Source organism: Equus przewalskii, chromosome 3 (genome assembly GCF_037783145.1).
Source record: "Equus przewalskii isolate Varuska chromosome 3, EquPr2, whole genome shotgun sequence".
Taxonomy (NCBI): domain Eukaryota; kingdom Metazoa; phylum Chordata; class Mammalia; order Perissodactyla; family Equidae; genus Equus; species Equus przewalskii.
Genome location: NC_091833.1, coordinates 2,660,519 through 2,680,086, shown reverse-complemented (window position 1 = coordinate 2,680,086; position 19,568 = coordinate 2,660,519). Strand labels below are relative to the sequence as shown.

Below are 19,568 nucleotides of genomic sequence, written 5' to 3'. Positions count from 1 at the left end.
TTTCCCAGGTGGTCTTGGGCTGCAGCTGGAACACATAGTAGGTGCTCAGCTGTGTGTTGATCTTGCCCCAGAGGAGGCCACAGCTCTGAGAGAGAGAGAGAGGTGTCCACAATAAGGTAGACAGTGGAAACCCTGTGGAGAAAGGGCTCCGAGGTATGAGATAGCAAAAAAATGGTACCATGTACTGTGCCTGTACATAGTAGGTCTTCAATTAATGTGTAATCAGAAGGAGTTGAGAGAAGGAAGAGATGGTTTATTCATGCGGCACATATTTATTGAGCATGGACTATGCCTAGGACTTTTCTGGGTGCCCGGGCTGTACGAACTGTTCATTTAAATAAAACGTAACTCACTGGAGAAGGTATTCACTTCTCGAAAGCGTTCTTCCACTTGTAAGATGAAGCGCCCTAGGTGGCCTTTAAGTGGCTGCCTTCCCCAGTGCCTTTCGAAGGTGTTTCCGAAGGTGTTTCAAGGTGCAGAGATGTCGTTCCCTACAACTCTTTGGGAAAATGCTGACCACCGTGTGTCAGCCTGCTAGTGCGCTGCTGTTTGGGTGGGAAGCGGATGGGCGGGGTGGGCGACCAGCCAGTCTGGGTCCACCTAGCTGCTGGCAAGAGTGCGGCCCACCCTGATCTGCCTGCTTGCTGCCCTCTGAGTTCCCTGCGAGAAGGTGCCTGGGAGCCGGCAGGCCGCGTGGGGCTGTGGTTCTCTCGGGGCTCGGCAGCTGCCTGGCTTCTGGTGGTGACGTGGAGGGGCATTGTTTTCAGATGCCCGTGTTATCATTCGCGCCCTGTGAAGTCTGCAGTGTACAGAATGTGTCCCTCTCGACTCGCTTATGTAGAGCGAGTGCTGCTGTCTCACTGTCCAAACTCTCCCAAGTTGACGCCACATCTGACAACATAGAAGGCAGGGGTCAAGTGGGAAGAGTCCACGTTTCTTTTGGTTTTCCTGGGAAAAAGGTGTCTGTGTGTATGTCTTGAGGTTTGTGAGGGCTCTCCAAAGTGGAGGGCATCTTTTACTTCCTTCCCACGAGCCAGCCAGCTGGACCACCTGATGGTCTGCTGAATCACTGCACCTCCTGGGTTCTTTTGTGGCCCGAGTGGAATCCAGGGGTGGGGCCTGACATCCGGGCTGTTTCTGCTGCAAATGCCCCCAAGAGGAGCCCGGGTGAATGGACCCTGGAGATGCTCTGGGCAGGGAGGGGGACTGGGCTGAGCCTCCCAGGCCGGGCCTGGTTTCTGCACCTTTCCTGGCAGCAGCCAGAGCTTCTGTTGGCTTCCTGTTGTTGGGTCCAAGATGTACACCCAGCAGGACCTCAGGTCCTGGGAGGAAAAGAAAAACCCCAAGCTGGCCTTCAGGCTGGCTGCACGTGTTTCCTGTTGTGGTCTGCGTCCAGTCTACTGTCATCCATTTCAGCCTAGAAGTTTCCAGAGGGTACATGTCATGGCAGTAAGTAGTGATACCACACCTACTGCATGCCCAGGGCCATGTGTGTGTGTGTGTGTGTGTGTGAGTGTAGAGAGTGCATGCCTGTCGGCGAGGAATGTACAATCCAGCTGGAGGATGAAGTTGCCGTGACACATAGTAGGTCCTCACTTAATGTGCTGCATAGAGATTCAGTTCAACCTGAGAAGTAGCTAAAAGCAGATTCACTGGCTCAAGGAACTGAGAAGTAAGGAGTGTCCTCCAAGGACACACCCTGAGGCTGCCCATCTCCCACCCCCATGCATCTCCTCTGAGAGGTCCCAGCACCTCAGGCCTCCACCCTCCTGACTCAGCCACACTAGGAGAGGGAGCAGCCAGGACAGAAGTCCGGAGGGGACCAAGGCTCATCCTCGAAAGTGTCCCTGTGGCCAGGCGGAGGCAGCCACGCAAGTTAGCTAGGCTCAGGGTCCGGGGAGTCTGGCATCTCCTTACGGACCACTGGGACTGAGAGCTGGGGAGGGGCTTCCCCAGGATGCTGGCCAGGGAACACGGACATCTTCTTTAGGAGGAAGGAATTATATGCAGGCCACTATGAAAGAGGAGAATAGTTTCATCAAATGGCGGACTGTTGGGTATCAGTGATCAAGTCCATTCACTTTGCTTTTGACAGCGTCTGCTCCTCTCATCTCAGCATTTTAGGAAGGCAGAGGCCTCAGAGAACATCTATCTCAGTGGTTTCTAACCTTATTCTCAAACTTTTCTTCTCAAACACAGCCAGTGTATAAAGCAGGTAAATGGACAGTGCTCTGGTAAAGGGTTTGGGAGATTCCGAGCTCTGCCTGCTGGCCCACTATCCCCCTCCCGTGCCCTCAAACCTCCAGGAAGCCCCAGGCGGCTCCTCAGAGGCCTCAGGCAGGTGGGCTAGGCTCTTTAGTGAGGTGGGCTTGTCCAAGGTCCACAGGGAGGTGGGGGCCTTTGGGGGCCTGCCCCCGCGCCCTGCCCCGGAGGTGTCTGATAATTCCTAGGAGGCAGGGCAGCTCCCAGGGTGGACAGACGGTTGGTGCTGGTACTGGGCACCCAGGTATGCTCTGACAGGGGCGCCTTTGTGCAGTTCCTGTCTGCCTCACTGACTGTTGGCAGGTGTGCCCCACACTCAGCCCGCCATCTTTGAAGTCTCTGGACTTTTCCTTTGTTTGCTTCTTGTGGAGGAGTGACTTTGACCCTTGAATTCTTACAAATTTTATGGAAATTATGCCCCCACCTTGGGGGTCCCACAGAGACCAGCCCAGCCTCCCTTCCTGGAACCTCTGCCTCTTGGTCCTTTGGGGGCAGAGCTCTCTGAGAGAGGCAAGTCATGCCCTAGTGGCATCCACCCGCTGCTGGGCATTTGGGACATCCTGTCCAGGCCTTGGACCAGGTTGGAGAGGGGCTGAGTGGCCACTGGGTTAATCTGGTCCTTGGGCCTGAGTGGCTCCAGTGCCCACGTGGTGTGGAAAGGTGGCTGTGAAACCAGTCTGCTGCGCTTTACCTCTGCAGCTGTGTTCCAGAAGTTCACATCGGCTGCCACCAGCTTCAGAGGGAAGTAGGGGCGCAGCTAAAATATTCCAAATTGCAGTAACAAGATTTTTTCTTTATACTTTATTATTGTCTTAATAATAAGTTTTTTCCCCAACGTATCCATGTATAGCTCTGAAACTTGAGTGTCATTGAGCAAACTCAGGGCCAGTTACGTGGTGCTTTTGTCAAGAGTGACAGCTTTTCCTTTCCCGTCGAGGTTTGAAATTTCATTAGTCCAGCACTCCTGCCCCTTCTTACCACCTTTATCACCGATGGTCAGGATACACAGAGACCAGAGCCCCTCAGAGAGGCCCTGGTGCATTTCTCCTGGAGGTGCTCGTGCTAATTCCGGATCCTGTTGGGCGTAAAGATCTGAAAATTGTGTTCCCTGAGTAATCCGTCTCGGTTACCTCCAATTTGAGGTTTGAAAAAGCTTTGAGAAGTGCCTGCAGGTGAAAATGGGAATAGCCTCCAGCTGGATCCTGACCTGGTTTTGGGGTAAAAGAGGCAACTAGAGGGAGTTGTTCTATGAGAATCCTTTATGATAGCTGAAAACTGTTGATGAGCTGTTCCCACGTCCTTTAGTCTACGACTCCAGGCACCCCAAAGAACAGAGCAAACCACCAGTCAAAGGAAGAATATGTTCCTTAGAACCACAGCATCCCCTGGCATGCATTCATTCATTCATAGAATCATTTTTTAAGCACCTACTATGAGCTAGGAACTGCTGTAGACACAGGGCAGAGAGGAGTGAGTGAAGCAGACCTTTGGAGCTCACATTGTGTAACACCTGGACCCTCACTGACTTTGGCCAGGCGATTCTTAAACTGACCTGTCTGTAGTGATTTTGTTCTAAACCCAGGTTGCTTCCCTCCCTCTTTGGTGGAGCTGAGTGCTGGCCAAGGCCCACCTGAGGCGTATGAAGGGGAAGAACAAGTAGCTATCAAAATGGTTAGTGTACTTTGAGCCCATGTCAGCGAAAGCAGGGTGGAGGAGATGATTGCTCTGTTGCTCGTGGTGCTGGAGAGACCACGGCTGGCGAGGGGCAGAGGAAGATGGGGAGGGGAAGGCCTCAAAGTCACGCCTGCAAGTTGGGACGTTAGGGTTCTTGGCGGCCAGTGCCAGAAAATCAAACCCTCAGTTGATTAAATCAAGTAGGGGAACTTAGTGGCTCATGTAAATAGAAATTCCAGCTACTAGGACTAGCTTCAGGTGCTGCTGGATCCAGTGATCCCAGCAAAGGCCTTAGGACCCAGGCTTCCTGCATCTCTGGCTCTGATGAATGCTAGGTTGGCTTTTGGCTCAGGCCAAGTCAAGTGCTCCGAATGGCAGATCCAGAGATGTTCCCTAGGGGAAATCAAGGTGCTGCCAGCAGAAAGGGAGGTGGATGCTGTTAGACAGAAGCAGCCCGAAGAGGGAAGAAACTTGGGCCATTTAACCTCTAGCGGCAAAGATGCCAGAGTAGGTGACCTGACCTCAGGCATAGCTAGGAGCTTGCTTGGCCAGTCCCACCAGTTCAGCTGGTGTCTGCTCCTGTGATGGCGATCCAGTGGTTGACATTTTTACTGTCACCTCTGGATAAGACATATTATTGGAGGGGGCTGACCAGCGGAAGCTCTGGTCAAAGCTGTGAGTCACATCTGTGGGGATGGGGATGAGGCACCCCAAGTCCTGTCTCCATTAGTCTTGGTACTGTAAGGGCTAGAACCGGGACCAACCCTAGAAGCCACGGGGACACCCATTCTGGCCCCACATTTAAGGAGCAGCTTCCTCGTGGCAAGAGCCTTGACAAGCCTGGAGATGAGCGCCTCAGATGATGGCAGGGGTAAGGCAGTGGGGATGGGGGTCAAGGGGCTGGCACAAAGGGGTTGATTTTTCTGGTTCCTCCAAACTCCGAGATCTGTGATTGACGTTCCTAAAATGACACCCTAACACAGAAAAATAAAGAACATCCCCAAACAAAATGAGAAAGCAACCAAATTTATCTCCCGCTGGCTGGGGCATGTGGTTCAAGGAGTGCAGCCAGCAGGGAGTCAGCCTTCTTTCCTCGGGCTCCCCACCTGGCCTTGTAGCTGGGGGGAGGGGCGGGGGGGGTTGGGGAGAAACCTGCCAGCGGCACTGCCTTGCGGCAAAGGCTCGGGGAGATGGGGGGGGTGGGGTTCGGAGCAGGAAAAGAGCAAGGAAGCCTGAAATCTAACTCTGGCGCTGGTCTAAAATAAAGCGAAACTATTGGTTGAGTGTTTTGGCAGTGTTTTCAAACACTGTGTGTGCCAGCTCAGGGAAAAATGTACAGGGGATTATAAAATGCTTCATTTTGTGTTAAACAGTTTTATTTTGGAGTTGACTGGCTAGAATTGGCTGCCTTTGGAAGTGACATCATTGCTCTGGGGGGCATCTGGGAAGACTGAGGCTGCAGGCAGCTGTGCAGGTTGGGGGATGGTTACTGGCTTGAGGGGAGTGCATGCACCCTGCCCCCGCCCCCTGGGATGTGGAAGTCTTGGCCTCCCGGAGTGGAGGGCTGTGTGACTGGACGCTACCGAGTGATGCGGGTGACCAGGCCACATCTGCCGGCGTGGGTCTGAGCCCTCTGAGCTGCTGGGGCTGAGTGGAGAGGAGGTGGGAGGGAGGTGGCTGAGGGGCGCGCAATGCGGGCTGGGGAGGAGAGATGGTTGGCATCGCCTGTGGCCTCCCAGCCCCTCCCAGCATCTGTTCACAGGGCAGCTTGGACCTGCCCTGACTGTGACCGTGCCCCTCTCCCACTGCTGTTGGAATGAAGCCACCCCACTGCCCGGTCCCTGCCCTGAGGGCCTGCCCTCCTCTCCTTGGTCCCCTCCTGAGCCTTGGACAGGCCAGGATTCTTCCCACCCAGGCCTTCACAGCACCTCGCCCTCTACCTGGATGGCCCCTCAGGTTGTCGCCTGGATGGCTCCTTCGCTTCCTTTGGGTCTCAGCTCCAAAGTCACCTACTCAGAGTGGCCCTCCTGGGCACTCCCTGTCCCCCAGCTAAAGTCACTCTCCTCCGCTGTCCATCAAATCATCCCATTTGATTTCTTTCCTGACAGTTCCTATTATTTCAGATTTTCTTTTTGGTTTGCTTTTGGATTATTGTCTTTGCTACTAGAAGATGATCCTCTTGAGAGCGTGTCCTGCTCTGTCTTTCTCAGGCCTGTCTCTGTCTCTGGCCTAGCACAGGGCCTCGCACACAGTAGGTCCTCAGGAAACATTATTGAGTGATGTGTTGGCAGTGGCCCAGGTGGCTGAGTTGTTCCATTTGTCACTCCCTTGGGTTGTCAAAGACCAGGAATTCTTGTGGGCCGTCTCCTCTGCTCAGGAGACAAGCCGACTTCCTCTCAAATGCCACCAAGCCACACCTCCTCCCACCCCCTCCCGGCCTCAGGAGCTGCCCCTTCTGCCTGCTTCCTGAGACCACAGAGCAAACCAGAGCGGGTGCTTTACTCTCCCAGGGGAGAGGGGCGTTCTGCATTTTGGGTCATCAGGCTATTATTAAGTCTCTACTGCGTGGCAGGCCCTGGCTAGGCGTCAGGGATATAGTGGACCCTTGCCCTCAGGGAGCTTTTTTTCTGGCAGGGGAGACAGATAACAAAGAGGTAAGTAGACAAATGCGTGATGTCAGCCTGGGATGCACATGGGGCTGGATAAGTTGGGATGTGCAAGGGGCTCGGGAGGTTCAGTTGGGTTCATGCCCCCTAGGAACCCATTGTCTCCTGGGGGAAGAGCAGGTCTGCAGAGCTGGGAAGATCCTAGGCTTCCTGTGGGTGGGTTTGAGGAGCACCAGTGGGGTGGCAGGTAAGAGCCTTGGAGTGGATTTTCGAGGGGACCGCATCTCGGGGTCATTCCAGGGCCGATTTGTTCCCCCACCCCCCCCACCCCCTATAAAGAGTGGCAGAGTTGTAGGGAGAAGTGCAGCCAGCGGTCCAGCCAGGTCAGAGGGGGTGGGGCTGGGGAGCCCTGGGTGTTGGGTGAGCGAGTTATTAAAGGCTTTGTCCTCTGACCACCTCGCCCGAGGGCTGCTTGTCTCCTCGTGGCTCTCACTGATGCCATATTTTACACTGCTCCCTCTAATGTCTTTTTATCACAGTCTTAACAAACACCATGTCGACATATTTACTTAAAAATTGTTTAAAGATCCTTAGTCAGGGTCTCAACAGAAAACAGATGGTGCATTCAAACAGGGTAATTGAGGAGCATTTACTAAAGGGCTCTTTACAGAGGTGGGCAGGGGGAAGGGAAGCCAGCGGGGATGGGGGAGGATTTTGAGGACATCCCCACGACATTGGAGAACCTAATAGGGACATTGGAGAACCTATTGGAGTGAGGGGAGGAGCGTGTGCCGGGACCTGGAGAGAGCAGCTGTCGGAGAGTCCTGCCCTGTCGGAGGGCTCCCTTGTGAGAGGCACACACAGCCTGTGGCAACCCTGGAGCATGCCAGGAGCATAAATACCCCGGCTCGGTCCCCTCCCGCCCCCAGTCTCTGCCAGGACCATCAGCGGAACCCAACGGGAAGCCGGAAGCAGAAGAGCCTGTGGGTCAGCCTCCCGGGGCACAGAGCCGGGTAGAGGAGGGTGGGGTCGGGATCTGGAGGGGCCGATGGCGTCACCCTTGTTCCTGGGGTGGCTAGGATGCTGCTGAGAAGTCCAGTTTTGGAGCTTCACCCAAGTTTATAAAAGGAGAAATTTCCTCTGTGGATTTGTTCGGGGCAGTGGGAGCCACACATTTTTCTTGGAGCTAGTGGCGTTGGCAGGTTGCTGTGGGGTGGTTGGCGTGTGGTTTTCCCTTTTCCCAGGACATGGTACTTGTCAGTGAGTTGGTCTTGTGCTGTTGTACCACAAATTAGGGGAACAAAGGAGCAAAATTTGTCAGATACAGGCCCAGCTCCTGGCAGGTGTAGCTGTTCAAATCACAGCCCGAGCTGCCAAAACTTTGTTATTTGCATAAGTGGAGAATTGAATAGGTTATCATTCCGATTAATGCCATTTACTGCTTAACTTCTGGAGACATTGGGAAGGAAGGCACTCTGTGGCTGTCGCCCCTCGATAGCGGCATTCCATCTACAGCTCCACTGGGGACGGTGGCAGGGGAGAAGTCAAGGCAGCAGGAAGGTCAAGGATGCTTCTGGGGAGGCTCTTTGTTCATTATGTATTTATATTGCACGTGGTTTCCACTTGCCGGCTGTGCTGCTCCTGGGACCCCAGAGGATAAGGCAAGGAAACCTGCGCTCGGAGCACCAAGGCTATTTTTATTTGTGCGCAGGGCAAGGTGGTGCGGCTGCTGCAGGCCGAGGTTCAGCTCTCTCTGACACACGGAATTGGATATTAGGGCGGAATTAGAAGCTCGAGTGCAAGGCGATCTCTTGTGAGTGATGGATTTAGGATGGCATCATGACTTTCCAAACTGCTTTTGCAGAGAGCAGCAAGGGTGGATGAAGGAGCCATTTTGGGGGACAACCCCAGGCCCCCAGGTAGCCCTGATGTTGGTCTGTGAGTAGATTATGAATTGTTTCCCCAAATCAATTCACTTCCTCTTGTTTCTTTTTTCCATGACACTTTCCCCACTGGGTACTCATAAGCACTTCCTTCTCCTCTCCGGAAAGCTTTGCAGCATCCTACTCACTCATCTGCTCTAGCCCCACCCTGATTGTCACCGTGGAAAGGCCCTGTTTCTCCTCTGCCTTGTGAGCTGGGAGCATCTCTTTGCCTTTAAGGGAGGGGCGGCTGAGACCTTCAGGCATTCTTTATTAAAACAATTTTAGAGATTATTAAATATCACTAGCCCATAAATGTATTCCATTTGTAAAAATTTCAAAGATAGAGATAAAGCTAAAGTCTCCGTCCATCCTGCCCCCTCCCAGGTTAATTGTGGTCACATTTTGGCTTGCATGCTTCAAGACTCTGTACTACAAATTTACGTAATACCATGTTTCATAGATTCTAAGACAACTTTAACATCTCTAAAATTGAGATGAATCTTACAATTAGTGACTTGTTATGGTTTAATTTACAATGTTTTGTCTTGCTTTTTTAGTGGTACATACAATAATGGTGCATTTTATAATCCACGGTGTCCTAGATTCCATGGAATATGGTGTATGTGTATCCTTAGAAACAATGTTGTATTGATTTTTGATTACAAGGAATAAATGATGCCATATTGAATCTGTCATTCTGTAACTTGCTTTTTTTTTCATGCAATGCTATGCCTCGGAGAGTTTTCCACATCGGCGTATAGATCTCCCTTATTCTTTAGTAACTGCTGTGTGACATTGCACAGCACGGTGGCCCACGGTTTAGGCAGCTGGTCTCCTGGTGATGGGCATTTAGGTTAGGTTGTTTCCAGGTGTTTGCTACAGTAAACATTCTTGTAGGTATCTCACCATAGGAGCACTTTTCCATGATTGATAGCAAGAAGGGGGCATTGATGGGCTCAACATTTCTTCCGTTTCATCCCTTTCCATTCCATTCCATCCTGTCCTGCCACATCCCATCCCATTTCATCCCATTTCATTCCATCATATCCCATTCCATCCCATCCTAACACATGCCATGCCATGCGATCCCATGCCATGCAATCCCATGCCATGCCGTCCCATGCCATGCCATCCTATCCCATGCCATCCCATCCCATGCCATCCCATTCCATGCCATCCCATCCCATCTCATCCTATCCCATCCCATGCCATCCCATCCCATCCCATCCCATCCCATGCCATCCTATCCTATGCCATCCCTTTCCATCTCATCCCATGCCATCCCATCCCATGCCATCCCATTCCATCTCATCCCATGCCATCCCATCCCATGCCATCCCATTCCATCTCATCCCATACCATCCCATCCCATGCCATCCTATCACATCCCATGCAATCCCATCGCATGCCATCCCATCCCATGCCATCTCATCCCATTCCATCTCATCCCATCCCATCCCATGCCATCCCATCCCACCTCCCGCCCATTCCTTCCCATTTCACCCCATCCCATCATTCTATCCCATTGCATCATTCCATCCTATCCTACAACCATTACCCCAGTACTTACTTGGTATCTGATACTGTGTCTGGATCAGTTTTGTGGCTTGAGGTGTCCACAAAAGGGAGTCAGATCCTGCCTTCCCAAGAGCTTTTGGTCCATTTGGAAGAGTAGGCATGAAATGAAACTTGGATCAAAATTCCAGAGCATCCCCAAGTTAAGCCTTGGGGTAGGGACACAGGTGTTGGTGTGGTTCTGAAGAAGGCATTTCAGCTCTCATTTTCTACTCATTCTGGGGTCCTCTCAGGCTGGCAAGCTCCTCAGGAGTAACAAAAAGAATGCCTTTGCACTGGCACATGTCACCCCTTGAGTTACCTGGGGAATAAGTGGGAATCTTCCCCAAATGGGTTTCTTAAGGCTGAGACGTATTTGGGTTGTTATGGGGGTTCCCTTTCATATTTTCCCACCTTTGAGCTCAGTAGGGAGAAAAGAGCCACGCATGGGTCCTGTGGCAGCTGGTCCGCCCTCTGTGGAGGTGCTATGTCATCTCTCACTGGGGAAGCAGGAAACATGGGGCCTGGGAATGGAGGTGACAGAGGTGGATGCAGCCTCCCCACCTGGGAAGTTTTGAACAGAAAATGCCTGAAGGCTGTCCTGGAATGGCCTCAGGCAGTGCCTCTCAAACTTTTAAGTGCATATAGATCACTGGGATCTTGAGAAAATGCAGATTATATTTAGCAGGTCTGGGAGTGGGAGGGGCTGATTCTGTATTTGTTACAAGCTCCCAGGGGCTGCAAATGCTGCTGGTCCATCAGGAGCTCCTTTGAGGAGCAAGGACCTTAGGAAGGCTAAGCAAACTCTGGAGGCAGGAAGCACCTGCGAAGTGGAGGAGGAGAGTGGGAGCCGAGGTTTTCTAGGGACCAACACTGGACACACCTGGCAGATCTCCCTTCTTGGGCCTGTGGATTCTTCGAGTTTGTACTCCGGCATGCCACTCTCCAGCACTTGTGTGCCAATCCAGGCAGAGCGTGTTGGTGTGTTTATAGCTGAGGGATTTGTGCTAGAATCTCCAGCTGTGGGGCAACATGACAGTGGGATAATTCTTCGTTCTGAGAGACTGTCCCTTGCTCTGCAGGACGTTCAGCACCCCTGCCTGGCCTTGCCCACTAGATGCCAGTAGCAACCTCTCTGATCGTTGCAGCCCTTGAAAGAACGCCCCTGAAGGACAGGCAGTGCTGGACGTGGTTGAGGGCCACTGAGCCCGACACAGCCCTTGTTGAAGGCAGGGACTGTGGCCCAGTCTCCATGTCCCCAGGGGCTGGCACCGTGCCTGGCGCCGAGTGAGCGCTCGACTGTGTGTGTTGTATGAAAGAAGGCAGCATGCCGGCCGAAGTGGGAGGCAGGTTCTCCTCAGCCCCGCCCACACCAGGGAAAGCAGGTTGCGTGCCATCAGGGTGGGCCTGTGAGGACGGCACCCTCCGACCTCGAGGGACAGCGCGGGAGACGAGACTTGCACGTGATGGAGACTTCTGAGTTCATCTCTCTTTCCTCAGCTCTCCCCCAGCGCTCTGAGGCTCCGTTTTCTCGTGGAGGCTGCCGAGCGTTTGAGCTTTTGCTGTACCTGTCTTTCCTGGGCTGAGCTGCTGGAGGATGAGGCCTGTCTTGTTCATCCTTGTGTCCTCAGAGCCTGGCACATAGTAGGCGTCTTGTAAATGTTTGCTGGAAAAACTGCTTGAATTCACTAGGGGAATCGGCTCATTCCAGCAGCTCAGCAGTGGCTCCCTTTGGTTTGCTGGTGATGGTGTTTGTAATGTGAACTGTCATCCCTGGTTCATTCGTGCAGTTATTAGTCCATTCATTCAACAACTATTTCTTGAGCACCTGCTATGTTCTGGGTACTGTGCTAAGGCAGGAGCATGCTGGCGAGCAGGGTGGGCACTGTTCCCTTGGGAGCCAAGGGTGTGCTGGGAAATACCCCATCAGAGAACCATGCGAACAATGGGCATATTTCAGTGGCTGCAGGTGCTTCTGGGGGAGGCACATGGTTTTGTGAAGGTGCTGAGAAGAGCTCTGTGTCTAGTCTTCTCGATGGCTCAGTCTGCAGTGGGAGTCAGGGAGGGCTGCCTGGAGGTGGTGAAGTTGGGCTGAGGTCTGAACTCGTTGCATACAAATAAGTGCTTAGAGTACCAGTAAGGCAGGGCCACTCCCACATGAGAAAGAAGTTCCTTTGCAAGAATTTGATTTAAGGTATTTTTTTAAGGCATTAGAAGATACACAAATAAATAAATGAATCAATAATAATTTTGTCAAGACTTCCTTACACTTATTTTATAGTCTAGTGTTTTTTTCTGTTTTGAATTATACAGGTGTGAAGCATACTCTTTTCTGTATGTAGGACCTCTAAAAGTCTTGGCCCTGGATCTGGGTTGAGTACAAGAGAAGTGGGTGAAGGCTCTAGAGAAGAGACAGGAGAAGAGCATATGCAAAGGTCCTGGGGAAGCTGAGGTGACACAGTGTGTTGGCAGACCAACAGGGAGGCCAGGGTGGTAGGTACCCAGTGAGCAGACAGGTGAGGCTGTGGGATCAGGCTGAGAGGTCTTCTGGGGCCAGATCATGCAGGGCCTTGGATGCGCTGGGAAGGATTAGGGATTTTATCCTAAGACTAGGGGGAGGCCACTGGAAGGGATGAGCCGAAGGGTGATGTGATTGGATGTACGTTTTTAAAAGATTATTGTGGCTGCCATTTGTGGGTCATTCTGGGAGTTTGTTTATAGGCTTTTCTTTTGGGGCCAGAAGTCACGTGCCCTGGGGCCACCTGTGCTGTGAGGCTGAAGGTGCCGTTGCATCGTTGGTACCCCAGGCTGTCACCCCGCTGCTCTGCATTTCTGGACTCCCTCCCCCCTTTCTGGGTCAGGCAGACCTGGCCTTCAGAAGCCAGATGGGGTCTGAGGACATTTGGGTGATGTTTAGATTTCTAAGTCACTGTAAATCTCACTGAAGTGTCCTGTTTCTCTTCCATCTTGCTCTTGTAATTTTTGTGAATGAATGATAAAAGATGTGGCATGGTCATTTGTTTTCATTTCTTTCCGACACCTGGACTCTGCGGTGGCGGCTGTCCCTCCAGTGGCTGCGAGTCCGCCTCTGGGCCATGGGGCCCTGGGCCCTCACACCTGCTTCTGTCGGGACAGGGGGGCAGCTGAGGCAGCGGCCCTGGTCCTCATGAAACAGCGAGCCCCTTTAGAACATGGCACTGGAGTCTGTGCCTGTACAAGGGACAGGACTGGTTCCAGCATGTCCGTCTGCTTGGCCAGACACTGTGCAATGACCGGCACGGAGGTAGGAACTTGAAGGTGCCGCCTCATTTAGGACCGCGGCGCCGCCCATCTGAACTGCGTGGTGGAAAGCAGTTCTTTAGCGGTGAACTGTGGCCTCACATTGATGGGCGGTGGTCAGGGCTCAGAGCTCTCACGGTCTGCCGGCCGCCATCCCCATGAGACCAGAATCCACCTCTTTACTCCAGTGGCCATTTGAGGTTGGGTCTATCCCTGTTTTTCAGCCTGTCTTCCCGCTTTCCCCCTCCCCGCTGCCCTTGAAGTCTGTTGTGTCCTTGCCTGTGCCATTCTCTCTGCCTGGAAGCCCAGCCCTCAGTTGCTTCCTTGGCAAAGCCAGACCCACCCTGCCGGCCTCCCTGGAAACCTTCCCTGACCTCCTTCTCTGGGGCCCGGGAGCTCTTGGCCTGCTCCCTTGTTTTCAAAATACATTTTTCGTGTTTCGTGCTTGTTAGACAAATTCATTGTAGAAGATCTATTAAATAAAGACAAACCAAAAGAAGAAAGTAAAATCCAGCCGTAATCCAGAGATTCAGTGCAATCTTTTTGGCAGTTGTCCTTCCAGATTCTTGTCTGCAGTCTGCTTTTCCCCACTCACCTGTAGATTGTCCACAGCCTGTCCTATTCTTAAGTGTTGTCCTAAAGCCTCTGCCCGTCGGCTTCCCGCTGTGCCGTCGTGCTTGCGCTCAGGTGTGCACAGCAGCCCCGCTGCTGGACTGGACACACCCGTCCCAGCCGTCCACTCCGGGCCTGTGAGGGGCTGGACCTTGACTTTCCGCCTTTGCTCACCAGGGCCTGGCACTGCATGGGAGGGTCGCGGGAAGCCTTTGTCGAATGAATGCATCCTGCCTCTGGTCTCTCTCCTGACGCGGCCGGAGCTGAGCCCTGTGCTCTCCCGCTCCCAGTGCCCTCCTGCCCTCTCCTTGAAAGGAGGCTCTGCACCCAGTCTGCTCTTGTTTGGCCTCACCTGTAAAGTCAAGTCCAACTGTGCAGGGGGCGAGGACGCTGGAGGGTCACACGGAGGGTGGACAGGAAGGCTGCTGAGAGGTCAGTGGCACTGGGGCCTGCTTGGAAGTGGCTTCCAGGGTAGGAGGGAGCTGGGGAGGTTCTGGGGGGGCCAAGGAGCTCTGGCTGCCGGGGATCAGGAGGGACTCCAGTGGGGGGTGGAGGTCCCTGCAAGCAGGAAGTCTGCGTGCCTGCTCCCAGCTCTGGCGGCCACGTTTGGAGGCCTCCAGTGCCCCCGGGGCGTGCTGCTGCTGTGGCGCCTGGTGCGCGGTGAGTGGCCCTGACCTGGAGCCGAGTGGAGCTTCACCCTGTGTGCTGAGATGCCAGCCTGCGTCCTCCCTCAGACTGATGGGAGCCTAGGTGCACACGTGGATTAAACAAATGTTGACTGTAACCTCTTATGTAAGTTTCCGTGCTGGCCCTGCCCTCACGGCGCTCCCAGTCTGGGGGGAGGGTACAGGGTGATCAGCTGTCCCCGTTTGCCCGGGATGTATAGGATTTTTAATGCTAAGTCTCAGACAAACTGGGACAAGTTGGCCACCCTAGTCGGACATAAACGTAGATTCTTGTCATCCGAGGAGAAAGGGGTGAGAGCCGTGCTGCGGCGTCTGGGGGATTGAGAGGAGGGGCTCAGGAGGGATCTCATGGTGCGGGCCTGGCACACACAGGGGGAGCCTTACGTGGAGTCGTGACCTCCTGGACAGGGTGAGGTCCTGGAAGGGGCTTCTACCAAAGAGTCTTGCGCGCTCTCGCAGTACTTCACTCCCGCACCAGGCGCTCCCCGTCTGGGCACACTGAGCCCTGCGCCTGGGGCGCTTTCCAGCCCTCTGGACAGTGGCTCCCTGGGGCCTGGGTTCAGCCGCCTCTCTCGGCCTCCAGGAGCCACGTCTCCTCTTTGAAGAAGAAGGCTCCCTAAAGTCAGCTCTGGAGGGGAAGTCTGTCCCTCCTCCCTCGGGACTGATGGAGCAGACCTGCTGGGGTCGCCTCTGACAGCCCATCCATGGCCCAGCCTTATCATTCATCCATTTCCTCCTTCACTTCTTCACATGGTTATTACCGAGTGTCTATTATGTGCCTGCGAGATGCGTTTGAGCCTAGGACCAGGCACAGAGGAGCTGGCAGGTACAAACCCCTACCGGCCCAGCACGTTGGGGCAGCCTTGGAGCCAGCCGGCTCCAGAAGCTGTAGGATTTCTCACCCAGGGCTGCTGCACTAAGTCAGCAGAGCCTTATTCATCCCCAGCTGGACTCCCCCAGATCCGGCCGGGGGGCCCTGCCAGGCCTCTCTCTGGCCTTTGTCCCCAGAGGTCTGTGAAGGGACTTGGGACAATGGAATCTTGCACCCTTCTCTTGGAAAACCCATTTGTCCATTGAGATGCAGTTTACTTCTGAAAGGAGGGAAAGACTAGAAAGGCCACAGGGTGAGAATGTGTTTCTGTGCCTACAAGCCGGCACCACGGTTTGCTTCCAGCGCAGAGACGGGTCCTGGGAAAATGCAGGCCTGGGTGGGCACTCAGTCACCATCTGCCCCGACCTTCCTTCACCCTGATTCTAAATGCTGTTGTGCCAAGCAGAAAGGATTTTTATTCCTTAACGTGCTTTAAAAAAATTCAGCAAAGGAAAACCCCAAGCTGACGATGTAGTAGATAGTACATTTCAAAGAGAATAAATTAAAAAACACAACGACAGAATTTCTAGAGGAGATTTCTTTGTGTTCCAGTGGCCATGGCGTGGTTGAGCAGGCTGCTTCTCGAATCCCATGCACATGTGGGGGGGGTCCTGAAGGCAGACGAGAGCCACGTAGGAAGGAAAAGTCCCCGTGTCGGAATGCATGTGCGTGTGTGTTGGGGTGTGTGTTCCTATCAACACGTGTACGCATTTATCAAATTACATCTGCTTTTACCTTTAAAATTTTATGAATGTGGCATATGGCACATTATTCCTGCCATGGAGTGTGTGTGTGAGTGTGTGCACGCACGCTCACACAGGCAGGCCTGCTTGGCACTCACTCCTCCAGCGGCCGAGAAACTCTTCTGGAGAGGAGAGCCTCGGAGCTCCCAGTGCTGTGGGTGAGCCGACCTCCCCAGGGCCCCAGCCTGGCCCTTGGCCCACCAGGCCCTGAATACATTTCCATCCATCTCCAGCCCCCATCACCTAGGCAGCTAATTCCTCTGAGCCCCTCTGCCTTATTAAAGTCGCAGATCACTTTCCTGAGCTTAACGCTGTCAAGACCAGCGCGCCCCAGTTCAAACTCCCTCCCCGCCATCCAGCCTCTCCTGGAGGGCCAGGGGTGGAGGTGAGGGTCCCGCCAGCTCCCCACCCCCACTTCACGCCCTCTGCGGTTTGGTCTGCCCCAGGCCTTGCAGTGATCAGTGAGGTTGCCTCAAGATTCCTTCAGTAAAGCCCTTGGCAGGGATACAAGGGCCGTCACAGCTGTGCTGCGCAGCCCGGCTTCCAAAGGCGAGGACTGGGCTGGCCCACTTGAAGTGGCTCCTCGGCGGAGGGGTGCGAGGCTCGCTGCTGGTTCGGAGCCTCCTGTGCCCGGCTGCCGGGGCCTCCCCCGTCATGAAACATGGATGGTACCGGTTCCAGCGTTCGGAGACTCGCTGGCAGCGCGGAGCGTCTCCAAAGGCCCGCCTTGTGCATGCACCTAAACACTTCACTGAGCAATCTGTCAACATGTCAGCAACACATGTTTTGTAAAAAGCTTCCAGTGGGAGTAATGACTCCCACCAGGACTTCCAAAATGCTTTGAATTCAGCAGATTTCTATTGCGGGCATCCCCTGGGGTGCCTTTTACAATGCCTACATTTCAGAAATTTGAGCCACAGACCCCTGGGGGTTTCCTTTCATAATGCCTCAAAATGTAGGGTTATATTGTTGGAAGTCCCCATGGGGTCTTTATTAATACCTGAATTCTGAGGAACTGGAAATTACACAGGGCACTGCAGGGGCCCAGATCCACACCAGGAAGAAGAGAAAAACTCTGTGGGGAGATTTTTTTTCTTCATGCAAGAGTGAAAGAGAAGAATTTGCTAAAGGACAAAATTGAGTGCGTTTGAGCTTCCTTCATTTAATCTGCCTTCTAGAACGCTACAGTAAAATCTGCAATGGGGAAGGGGGAAATGACTTTTCTATTTTTAAATCTCACTTTGATATTTTAGGGGCCGGAGTATATTCTCTTTAAACATCCAGTATTGCGGGGTATTGTTTAAAAATAAATTATTTTTCTTTTGGTAATTGAAAACCCCTTTGCCATGCCCCTCTCCCGGGTCTGCCCTCTTCCTTAGAGCTGTTAAACTCCTGTAGCTCCCGGCTCATTATCATTAACCGTTTGGGGTCCGTTTGAGATATTGGCCCGCTTGCTCTCCTCCCCGCCCCTCCCCTCCCTTCTGTGCATTGAAGATGAGAAAATCAACCTTGGAGATGGTCCAACCCCCTCGTGTGAACTGGTTTCAAACCCTCACTCCCAGTGGGGACCATCAGAATAGGAAATATCAAGGTTGCTTACTACTTTTTTGCCAGCATTTTGTTGCTGAAGTCTTGAAAGGACAGAAGGGGTGCCCTCCTGTCCCTCAGTGCACGTGCGTGCGCACGCACCCACACACACACACACACACACACACCCGTTTCTTCATGTGACTTGCTCCAGCCTCTACTATCTGCACGCTCACCTTTGGTATTGTTTTTAAAAATTTTCAAGACTTCTACATGTTAAGCCTTAGGGTTAATTTAAGCTGCTTTTTTCCCTTCTAAATCTGGCACTCACTGGCTTGCTGAAAAGAAATCTCTTGCTCTCTCTATTTCTGTTACAGTCTCATTGACTGGGACAAGAAAATAACATTGAGAGAGCTAACTTGCAGCAGCCAAGGCCAAGAAATTCTAAGTTGCTGATAAGACCCTCCTCCCTCCTCCCCCCTCCCCCCTCCTCCCCCCTCCCTCCTCCTCCCTCCTCCCTCCTCCTCCCTCTTCCCTCCTCCTTCCTCCTCCCTCCTCCCTCCTCCTCTCTCCCGCCCTCCTCCTTTCTGCCAGAGTGACTGGATCACACAGGGGACGCGGGAACTCACATTTTCCCCCCTCGGTGAGACTCCCAGACGGTGCTCAACCATCTGTGGTCCCGTGGGTCCGGCAGAGGGGGCCCTAGGAGGGGGGTTTGCCCATCAGGAGCTGGTTGGGTCAGACACGCACAGAGATCCTCTGCACCCGCCCTGAGCGCGCTGATTAATTAAGCTCTTGCATCATTGATCCAAGGTTTGTGATTTGGAGGCAGGGCGCAGGCTGGCGCATTCCTGAGCTCTGCCTCCCCCCACCCCGGGCTGGCAGTTGTAGGACCCTTTCTTTTTTCCAGCCGGATTTTCCTCCTTGGCTCCAGTGCCGGGTGCTCAGTGAGGAGAGGCACTGGCCCCTGTGTCCCAGCCACTCCCCAGCCAGGAAGCTCTGCTGGCTCCTGGGGTGTCTTGATGGGGTGGGGCTGCGGGCTCACAGCCCTGGGCAGACCCTGGGTGGGGGGTGGGCTCTTCTCCTCCCAGCAGGCCCCCTGGGCTTCAGCAGGGGCTCGGAGACTGAGAGGGCAAGGAGCCGTGTGGTGCGCATTTGACATTTTTAGCTGAAGACCTTTGTTCAGACCAATTTCCAAGTAGCTTTGGGTTGGAGTGCATTCTGCTTTTTTCTTCTTCTTTCTTCTTCTTCTTCTTTTTGTAAATCCTGGGCCTATTTGTCCTTTTTCTTTCAAAGCAATGAAATAGAATCTGACCCCGGGAATCCCATTCTTGCCATCTCTTTCCTCAAGCGACCCTCTCCCGCCTGACCAAGAAGGCCTGAATTTCCCAGTAGCCTCTGGGGCTCAGACTGTCCTCTCCCTGCCCGCTGCCCGGGTCTTCAGAGGGCTGCAGACTCCCCAGGGAGGCCAGTGCCAGCTTGGGGCCTGGGTGGGGGGCTGCTGCAGGGTGGGAGCCGCCATCTTCCTGCCCTCCTTCCTCTTTGGGACTTGTCCTCGTTCCAGGGAGGCAGCGAAGTCTGCCCAGACGCTTCCACAGCCTCTGACCTCAGGGCTGAGAGCCACCGTGGTGGGTGGGAGACTGGTGAAGGAAGAACATTTAACCCGCTTCCCAAGGATACAGACTTTTTCCAGGGGAGGCCTGAGCCATGTGGCGAGAACGTCCAAAATTTTCACTGAATGCAAGTGGCATTATCAGAGCCCCCCACCTCCCGGAAAAAACACACCAAAACTAAAGACGTAAAAACAACCAAAAACTGAACAATAGAAA

At 53.5% G+C, this 19,568-nt stretch overlaps 1 protein-coding gene across 3 annotated transcripts in view; it reads left to right on the top strand.

Moving 5' to 3' along the window:
- ZNF423 (zinc finger protein 423) overlaps positions 1 to 19,568 on the top strand; it is a 319,304-nt gene that overhangs the window by 111,995 nt on the left and 187,741 nt on the right. The gene's annotated exons all lie outside the window — the stretch shown is intronic.